Raw genomic sequence first — 10,394 nt, 5'->3', positions numbered from 1 at the left:
AAACCTAACCCAAATGTAACCCCTTGATGGTTATATCTTATTGCTGTCCTGATTCCTTATCTAATAAAAACTGATTGAATTGAATCCACAAAAAGTACCTTCTGCTGTCGGAAAATGTGGATAACTCTCTTTGGTGCCTTTTAAAGGCCACGTCATTCATTTAACCCATTTTTGCTCAGTGTTCCAAAATTATTTTAGAAATCTAAGGACCCTTCTATTAAAAGGTTGGTGGTGCGGCAACAGGCTTGCCACGCACCAATCCAGAACTACCACCAGGCTACCACAGGAGACCGGCAGTAGTTCACACCCCTCGGGCGTGCCATTTCTGGCGCCATAAAAATTGTAGCCGTGTTAGCACAGGAGGTCTTTACCGCCACCTGAATGGGTGGCAGTAAAGGCTGTCCTCCAAAATGGCCATGCGGCAAATAACATAGTAACATAGTAGATGACGGCAGAAAAAGACCTGCACGGTCCATCCAGTCTGCCCAACAAGATAAACTCATATGTGCTACTTTTTTTGTGTATACTCTACCTTGATTTGTACCTGTCCTCTTCAGGGCACAGACCGTATAAGTCTGCCCAGCACTATCCCCGCCTCCCAACCATCAGCCCCGCCTCCCACCACCGGCTCTGGCACAAACCGTATAAGTCTGCCCAGCACTATCCCCGCCTCCCAACCACCAGTCCCACCTCCCACCACCGGCTCTGGCACAGACCGTATAAGTCTGCCCAGCACTATCCCCGCCTCCCAACCATCAGCCCCGCCTCCCACCACCGGCTCTGGCACAAACCGTATAAGTCTGCCCAGCACTATCCCCGCCTCCCAACCACCAGTCCCACCTCCCACCACCGGCTCTGGCACAGACCGTATAAGTCTGCCCAGCACTATCCCCGCCTCCCAACCATCAGCCCCGCCTCCCACCACCGGCTCTGGCACAAACCGTATAAGTCTGCCCAGCACTATCCCCGCCTCCCAACCACCAGTCCCACCTCCCACCACCGGCTCTGGCACAGACCGTATAAGTCTGCCCAGCTCTATACCCGCCTCCCAACCACAAGCCCCGCTTCCCACCACCGGCTCTGGCACAGACCGTATAAGTCTGCCCAGCACTATCCCCGCCTCCCAACCATCAGCCCCGCCTCCCACCACCGGCTCTGGCACAAACCGTATAAGTCTGCCCAGCACTATCCCCGCCTCCCAACCACCAGTCCCACCTCCCACCACCAGCTCTGGCACAGACCGTATAAGTCTGCCCAGCTCTATACCCGCCTCCCAACCACAAGCCCCGCTTCCCACCACCGGCTCTGGCACAGACTGTATAAGTCTGCCCAGCACTATCCCCGCCTCCCAACCACCAGTCCCGCCTCCCACCACCGGCTCTGGCACAAACCGTATAAGTCTGCCCAGCACTATCCCAGCCTCCCAACCACCAGTCCCGCCTCCCACCACCGGCTCTGGCACAGACTGTATAAGTCTGCCCAGCACTATCCCCGCCTCCCAACCACCAGTCCCGTCTCCCACCACCGGCTCTGGCACAGACCTTATAAGTCTGCCCAGCACTATCCCCGCCTCCCCGCCTCCCAACCACCAGTTACCGCGAGGCCATTTCTGCTTAAAAACAGAAAATAGCTTTTTACCCACTGTGATAAAAAGGGGCCTCAGCACATGTCAAATAACACAGGCTGATGCTAGCGCAGCCCCCTTTTCCTGCAGCTTAGGGCCCTCTAGGGTGAAAATAAAAAAAATTAAACAAAAGTGAGTTAATTGTATGTTCAGCTCGTTCAGCTATTGTTTCTAAATTCTAGATGGCCACACCAGGGTCACAAACAGATTTCCAGGATACCCTCTGTATTTATTCAGGACATATATTTGCATGCATATGCTCTGCAAACCAGGGTAATTTGTATATAAACCCTGACCTTTGAGGTCACTCTATACAGCTGCCTACTATGCACGCTGGAGCATGAGAGCTGGTTGGGTACACAATATTTTAATTTTTAGGACTTGGGGCAGGACTGGATAAAATTCCAGGAGGTTGAATAAGTCTACCTTCTAAACACTTACAGCCACTCAGTTGTCAGGGTTGATGTGCTCTGAACCACAATAATAGTTTATTTTAAAAATAGGCAGAATCAAACAATCAGGGACAACTAAGGCAGAGGCAGTAACAACAAAAGAGTCAGGGCGCTCTGAGAAGAGACCACGCTCTCTCTCTCTCTCTCTCTCTCTCTCTCTCTCTCTCTCTCTCTCTCTCTCAAACGTCTCTTCTTCAATCTCACCTTACAGCCAGTACAATTAGGATGCTAAATAGGAACAGACTTACAGTCCTGCGGATCCCAAAAGGGTGTTGGGCATGCAGGAGCTGAGTTCTGATAGACGTGCAAGATATGGGAGGTCTTTCATGCCCTGATGATCAAAGGTAAATGCGGGCACTAGAGGCCACTAGTGCTGGACTAGCGTCCGCGTCTACTAGGATGGCATGATCAGCGGGGTCAATACCGCAGAGCTCATTTAAATTATATTTAAATGTAGCTCTCCGGTATTCCCCCTGTATGAACAGAACACTGCACTCTGATTGTACAGGCACGATAGCACCTTAACCCTACGCCAGCTCGGAGCTGGCATTAGGGTTAAGGCTCTATTACTCCCCCCCCCCCCCCCCGACCATGCCATGCATCCTGGGCTATCACTGTCAGCTCGGGCTGCCACCGTCAGTCCTGGGGGTCCAATGGACCCTTGGACCCCCCCCCCCAAAGGCAAGGCCCTGGTAGCCTAGTGCCCCCCAAGCCCCCACACACCTCCTAACACCCCCCAACAAAAGAGAGACCTAGAGGTTAACAGACCGCCAGCCCACACCTGGTAGTCTAGTGCGCCACACCCCATGTGGTCTAGTGGCCCCGACTCCCCCTGCACCTTGGATGATGGAGAAGGGAACAACACTCCCTCCTTCCAATGCCGCCTCCAAAATGGCAGTGCCATATCCAGTGCCCAGTTTTTCCCTTATATAGTTTGGGGGCACTATCATTTTGGAGGTGGCGCTGGAAGGAGGAGGGAATGCTACACCCTCCTCCATCAACCAAGGTACAGGGCAGTACAGTGCTGCTAGACTACCAGGGGGGCATACTAGACCACCCTCTTCTGTTGGGGGGGTGTTAGGGTGGCTGGAGGTCCACTGGACCTCCTTCTCCCCATATCAGTGTCTGGGGGTTGTGGGGGGCTTGAAGAGCACTAGGCCACCAGGGCCTCCAGGCCCTTGGAATGTTTGACAGGTCCAGGCATTTTTTTTGACAGCCTGGAACTGCCAAACAAGTGCGAGAGGATTGTGCTTGAGCGCATGCCCGGGTACCATCCTCCCGTGCTTTCCCCCGATGATCAACGTTAATGAAGTGCCTAAATTTGCATGTTATTAGTGTTGATTATTGGGGAGTTAATTCTCTGCACAGTTCCAGAACTATATTTACGGCGCTTTATTGGAACTGCACGGGGAATTGATCATTGGGTCCTCAGTTTCCAGTTGTAAGGCTGCAGCAGCAAAAGTTGTAATTGTGTCCTTTCTCCTAGCTTTCAAATAGAGCTGGAGCTTTAGAGTGTCCAAATGGTTGAAACAAGTTGGTTGGCAGAGCCTTCTCCCTCAGTCTGGAGTTTAGGATAAAGAGGGTTCTCTGATTCCCACTTCACTGGATACAGAGCAGAGGACTGGGTGACACTTCTGCTTGCTGTACAGCTCCCAGATTTATTCTGTAGCTTCTCTGTGCTGCTGGGCTACCAAGCACTGCTATCTAAATGGCTATGCAGTAATTATTTCATCTGTGCCTGAGGCTGGAGTGTTCTCCTCCTAGTTCGCTGTGGTCAGGGCTCAGGAGGCTAAAACCAACAGACCTGAAATTTTAAAACTGAACTCTCCCTCTTATATTTTCAGAATTTCCCTCCTAAAGTGTACTCCTCCTCCTTTGGAGTTCCCACCAATAGAATTTAGGGCACTCCCATTTCCCCTTATAGTTCATAGTTCACCTTTATTTATTATACAAATGGTTTACATTAAAAAATTACATTAAAAGGAATAGATGAGGTAAAAGGAAGATAAAAAGAAAGGAGGCCTAGTTACATTACTCTAAAATTAATAATATAAAGGGAAGGGAAGGATTTGGGGAGTCAAGTTAACAATCATATTAAGATACAGAAGGAGGGGAGGAAGTGAATAGAGACAAGACAAAGGAAGTGAAACCGTAGCAGATGAAGCTCAAAGATGGTAAAGAAGAATACTTAGGATGGTAAAGATTAAGCTGCAACAATATGTATCTTTAATAAAGCCTTAATGCTAATTCAGAATGGAGATCTAAAGGGAGAGAGTTCCACAACGTGGGTGCAACTAAACTAAAGCAAAAAAAAGCGAGCTAAATATGAACGTATTTGCAAAAAAAGAGGGGATAACCAAATGGTGTTGGTGAGCTGAATGAAAAGTATATGATGGGTTATAAGGGATAAGATAACTACAAAGAAATGACAGGATACCAGAATGCAGAATCTGATGAGTGATAATAATAATTTTACACTGAATCCTATAAAAAAAAACAAAATAGCCAGTGTTCTTTTATCAAAAGGGTGGAAGCACTGTCCTTTTTTTTTTTTTTTTTTGCACCATAAAGCAATTTGACTGCTGTGTTACAGACAGATTCTTTTGGGATCAGCAGAATAAACACTCTCCTGGCTACTAGATGAGAAACTTGATGCTGTTTTTAGGAGCCTGAAGGAATTTATTTTTAATTTACAATGCCTGTGGAAAAAATCCCACTGATTCTGAAGAAGAGACCTGCTTGTAGCTCTAGAATCCTAGGACTGGCCTTTCGGTGGCACAGAAGGCTTTCCACTCAAAGAAAGAGGCCTTCTGGTAAATTTGCCTTTCCAATGGAAAGTTACGCAGGCCAAAACACTAATGAGGGAATATGGAATGTGCTGTGTGCCCCCGCCTTTTCTGCAATCACAGCTTCCCAGAAAAGACTTTATCATCCACTAACAGCACAAGATCCTTTCAAAAATACTACATCAGACATGAATTTTATTTCTCACATCCAAGAGTGGACTGACATACAATGTGCACACTCGGACCTCGATTCATGATCCTTCTATTAATGGAAATACAGAGAGGACTAGGAGTTTTCCAGATCTTGGACTGTGGGTTTGTTTGGGGAATGATTTGAAGGACTTAACAGAACTTACAGTTAAATATTCTTGTTATTGTTCTTGTATTGTTGATATCAAGTTATTATATTATCATTTTCCATGTTTATAATGAGAATGGATTGCATTTTTATGGGGTGCAAAGGCCATATTTAGAAATTTTCAATTAAAACAATGAAAAAGTGATTTTGTGGTAAGCATGCCATCCTGGGCTCCTCAAATAAATCCTGATGGGGACCATCTCTGACACTTCTGACTACTATGTAACTAGAAATCTGCTGCCAGAGACCTTCCAGCTCTGAGGATATTACAAGTATATATATATTTTTTTGTTACATTTGTACCCCGCACTTTCCCACACAGGGCAGGCTCAATGTGGCTTACATGGGGCAATGGAGGGTTAAGTGACTTGCCCAGAGTCACAAGGAGCTGCCTGTGCCTCAAGTGGGAATTAAACTCAGTTCCCCAAGACCAAAGTCCACCACCCTAACCACTAGGCCACTCCTCCACTCCACTCTTATTACATAAGAAAATAAGAGTTGTCATACTGGGACAGACCAAAGGTCCATCAAGCCCAGTATCCTGTTTCCAACAGTGGCCAGTCCAGGCCACAAGTACCTGGCAAGATCCTAAAACAGTACAATACATTTTTTTGCTGCTTATCCTAGAAATAACAAAAAAACAAAAAAACTATATGGATTGACTTACTCCTAATATAATATAGGCTACTACAATATATGAAAAGAGGAGAAAGTCATTCAGAACATTTGCAATTAGTATCCAGGTGGAGTCTCATATATTTTTGCACGAATATTCACATCACTCCCTTGGTGACTCTATTGACGTGCATAGATTTAATCATCGACTGAAACCACCTCCACCCTAAAGTTGCAATTCATTAAACTTAACATGCTAAAGAGTGCAAATATATGAAAATATATGCAAAAGACACTTAACTTGCGGAGCATATAAACTCCCTTATTCAGATTGGAGTGTGTAGAACCTTTGGTCTGTCCCAGTATGACAACTCTTATTTTCTTATGTAATAAGAGTGGAGTGGAGGAGTGGCCTAGTGGTTAGGGTGGTGGACTTTGGTCTTGGGGAACTGAGTTTAATTCCCACTTGAGGCACAGGCAGCTCCTTGTGACTCTGGGCAAGTCACTTAACCCTCCATTGCCCCATGTAAGCCACATTGAGCCTGCCCTGTGTGGGAAAGTGCGGGGTACAAATGTAACAAAAAAATATATATATACTTGTAATATCCTCAGAGCTGGAAGGTCTCTGGCAGCAGATTTCTAGTTACATAGTAGTCAGAAGTGTCAGAGATGGTCCCCATCAGGATTTATTTGAGGAGCCCAGGATGGCATGCTTACCATAAAATCACTTTTTCATTGTTTTAATTGAAAATTTCTAAATATGGCCTTTGCACCCCATAAAAATGCAATCCATTCTCATTATAAACATGGAAAATGATAATATAATAACTTGATATCAACAATACAATTGATTAAATCTATGCACGTCAATAGAGTCACCAAGGGAGTGATGTGAATATTCGTGCAAAAATATATGAGACTCCACCTGGATACTAATTGCAAATGTTCTGAATGACTTTCTCCTCTTTTCATATCCTAGAAATAAGCAGTGGATTTTCACAAGTTCATCTTAATAATGGCTCATGGCTTTCTTTTAGGAAATTATCCAAACCTTTTTTTAAACTCTGCTAAGCTAACTGCTTTTACCACATTCTCTGGGAATGGATTCCAGAGTTTAATTACACACTGAGTGAAGAAATATTTTCTCCAGTTTGTTTTAAATTTACTATTTAGTAGCTTCATCGCGTGACACCTAGTTTTTGTATTTTTGGAAAGAGTAAATAGGCAATTCACATCTACCCATTCCACAGCATTTTACAGACCTCTCTCATAGTTCCCCTTGCCCATCTCTTCTTCAAGCTGAAGAGCCCTAGCCACTTTAGCCTTTTCTCATAGGGAAGTCGCCCCATCCCCTTTATCATCTTCGTCGCCCATATCTGTACCTTTTCTAATTCTGCTATATATTTTTTTAGATGTGGTGGCCAGAATTGCACACAGTATGCGAGGTGCGGTTGCACCATGCAGCAATACAAAGGCATTATAACGTTCTCATTTTTGTTCTCCATTCCTTTCCTAATAATTGCTAACATGCCTTTAAATACCGACCCATTAGATTATAAAGCTTCTTGGGGAGAATAGTTCTAGTCTTTCTATGTAAGTCACCTTTACCTCAGAAAAATTAATAGTCAAATCCAAGAACATTATATTTTTGAAGTAAAAAGTAATGAGACACGTTGGGTGAAATGGCCTCAAAGATCTGAACATTTTAACTCATGAGCCATAAAATTTCCACTTCTCCTCTTCCCCTCTTCAGGCCCATGGAATTTTATGATTCACTTATATTTTTGATATTGATATCATCTGCTCATTATGTACAGACCTCAGGAACATAGTAACATAGAGGGGCATAATCGAACGTCGCCGGCCAAATAGATCGCCGGCGATCTATGTTGGCGGCGGCGCTACAGCTGGCCGGAATCGTATTATCAAAAAAGATGGCCGGCCATCTTTTTTTTCGATAATACGGTTTAGCCTGGCCAAATGCCGTGGAGTTCGCCGGGTTTGAGATGGCCGGGTTTGTTTTTCAGCGATAATGGAAAGTTATGTCGGTCATCTCAAACCCCGGCCAAATTCAAGGCATTTGGCCGTGGGAGGAGCCAGCATTTTTAGTGCACTGGCCTCCCTGACATGCCAGGACACCAACCAGCCACCCTAGGAGTCACTGTGGTGGACTTCAGAAAAGCTCCCACGTGCATAGCTTCCTTACTTTGGGAGCTGAGCCCCCCAACCCCCCCCCCAAACCCACTACCCACAAATGTACTGCACCCACTAAAATTGCTCCAGGGACCTGCATACAGCCTCTAGGACTTATTGCTGCTGTATAACTTTGGCACACCAGTTCACACCTGAAGACTAATCTCTCTGAAAAAGTCCTTTCTTGAAATAACCACGTTTACTCACAGTTAACTGCAGATCAGAGGTTGTGCCCTACTGGCAAAGAGTCCCCTGGTACTAAGATTAGCAGTAGGTCAGAGCAGGCACAATGGTGTACAATGCCCTCTTTCAGCACCATTCAAGGTAAGAACTACATTCTCTAACGTGGGTAACACAGGAAAGGGAACTATAACTGGCTTACAAAAATGGCCACTACCGCATGGACTACAACAGGAAACAAAACAGGGCACACTCTGACCCAGTTAGCAGGGGGAAAAGCACCAGGGGAGTAGAGCCCAGTACCCTAAACCCACCACAATGCATTGCTAATGTGACTCTGCAGGGCACCTAACAGAAAAGGTGTCACACTCACCCAAGAGCCACATCGCAACCAGGGAAAGGCTGTCGGAGGATACAACACATTCTGCTGTCATGGAGGTGGGTACGGCATTTGAGGCTGGCATACAGGCTGGCAAAAAAGGTTTTTAGTTTTATTTTTTTAGTTTGGAAGGGGGTTGGTGACCACTGGGGGAGTATGGGGAGGTCATTCCCGATTCCCTCCAGTGGTCATTTGGTCAGTTGGGGCACCTTTTTGAGGCTTGGTCATGAAAATAAAAGGACCAAGTAAAGCCGGCGAAATACTGCTTAACGCCGCTTTTTTTTTCCATTATCGCGAAAGCCGGCCATCTGGTAGCCACGCCCATGCCCGCCCATGCCCCGCCTTCGCTAATCTACCGACACGCCCCCTTGAACTTTCACTGGCGAAGCGATGGGAAAGCGGCGATGCTGTCAAAAATGCCGTTTTCCGTTATACCGATTTCGCCGCTTTTCCGAAATCGCCGGCCATCTCCCGATTTATGTCGGGAAATGGCCGGCAATCACTTTCAAAAATAAGCTGGATAGTAACATAGTAAATGACGGCAGAAAAAGACCTGCATGGTCCATCCAGTCTGCCCAACAAGATAAATTCATATGTGCTACTTTTTGTGTATACTTTACCTTGCTTTGTACCTGTCCTTTTCAGGGCACAGACCGTGTAAGTCTGCCCAGCACTATCCCCACCTTCCAACCACCGAAGTTCTAGCTCAAGTTAAATTTAATTTTATATAGCTCATATCAAAGGATTGTCAGCTTCCAAAAGTTAGTACAATAAAAGATTTCATCTTACATTTTTGTTCTTGTTTTTTGGTTAACCTTTATTTCTGTTCATTTTGCTGATCACCTGACACGCATTTATGGTCACCAATTAAAATAAGTTTTTTAACAATGCAATAAAATGTCTTTCTTCAACTCCACAGATTTCACAACTGCATATAAAGTCATCACAAGATTCACTCTTCAAACCAGACACCTCATTCAAGTTTAGAATCTGTTCATTTGCAGACATTTATTACATCCAAGGATGAGTTCACACTGTTGAAGGGTTGCCAGTTTTCCCTTGTCAGGAAGGTGAGGTCTTTGATTTGATCCAAACAGCTTAACATTTTCACTTTCCTCCTCCCTAAATAATCCCTATGGAGTCCAGAGAGAGCTCTTGAGAGCTCCCTTCAGTCTCACCCCCTAAATTTAACTTTCAAGGAGCTTTGGAGTCTTAGTAGGCTGTGATATCTTTTTAAGCACCAGGAAAAGAGAGATGTTGTAATACATGGATTCTCAGGATTGTATGGATCCTTTCTTTAGATGTCTTTACAACTGAGAATCTAGTTTTCTCCAGAACCAATATGGCTACCAGCAGGGCCACTTTAACCAGTATGGGGCCCTGGGCAAACTTTTGTGGATGCCCCCCCCCCCCCAAGTTCAGTGGCATAGTTTCCTCCCCCTCACCTAACCAAGCCACTACCAAGCAAAAAATGACATAAAGTCATGGAGCCTCATAAGTCTATGATTGAAGAAGCAGGACAGGTAGAACCATCAGCAGTTTCTTCTGTTGATGCTGCTTTTTTAAAGCAGGAAACAGCAGAGCTGATTGGGGGGTGGGGGGTATGAAAGCTGCTCGACCAGACTACTCAGGTTCGCTTTTGCCCAGTGTTTTCCCCTAGGAAAAATGATGCTGATATACACGGCCAACTTTAGGGGATGGATTGACAGCCCCACATTGGCCATACCCCCTGTTGCCAACAATAGAGCATATACATGGGCTATATACTACAAAAATGAACATTTTGTTAGATATACTCAATAAAACC

Source organism: Microcaecilia unicolor, chromosome 1 (genome assembly GCF_901765095.1).
Source record: "Microcaecilia unicolor chromosome 1, aMicUni1.1, whole genome shotgun sequence".
Taxonomy (NCBI): Eukaryota; Metazoa; Chordata; class Amphibia; order Gymnophiona; family Siphonopidae; genus Microcaecilia; species Microcaecilia unicolor.
The sequence above is the reverse complement of the archived record's forward strand: the minus strand, read 5'-3'. Positions refer to the sequence as shown.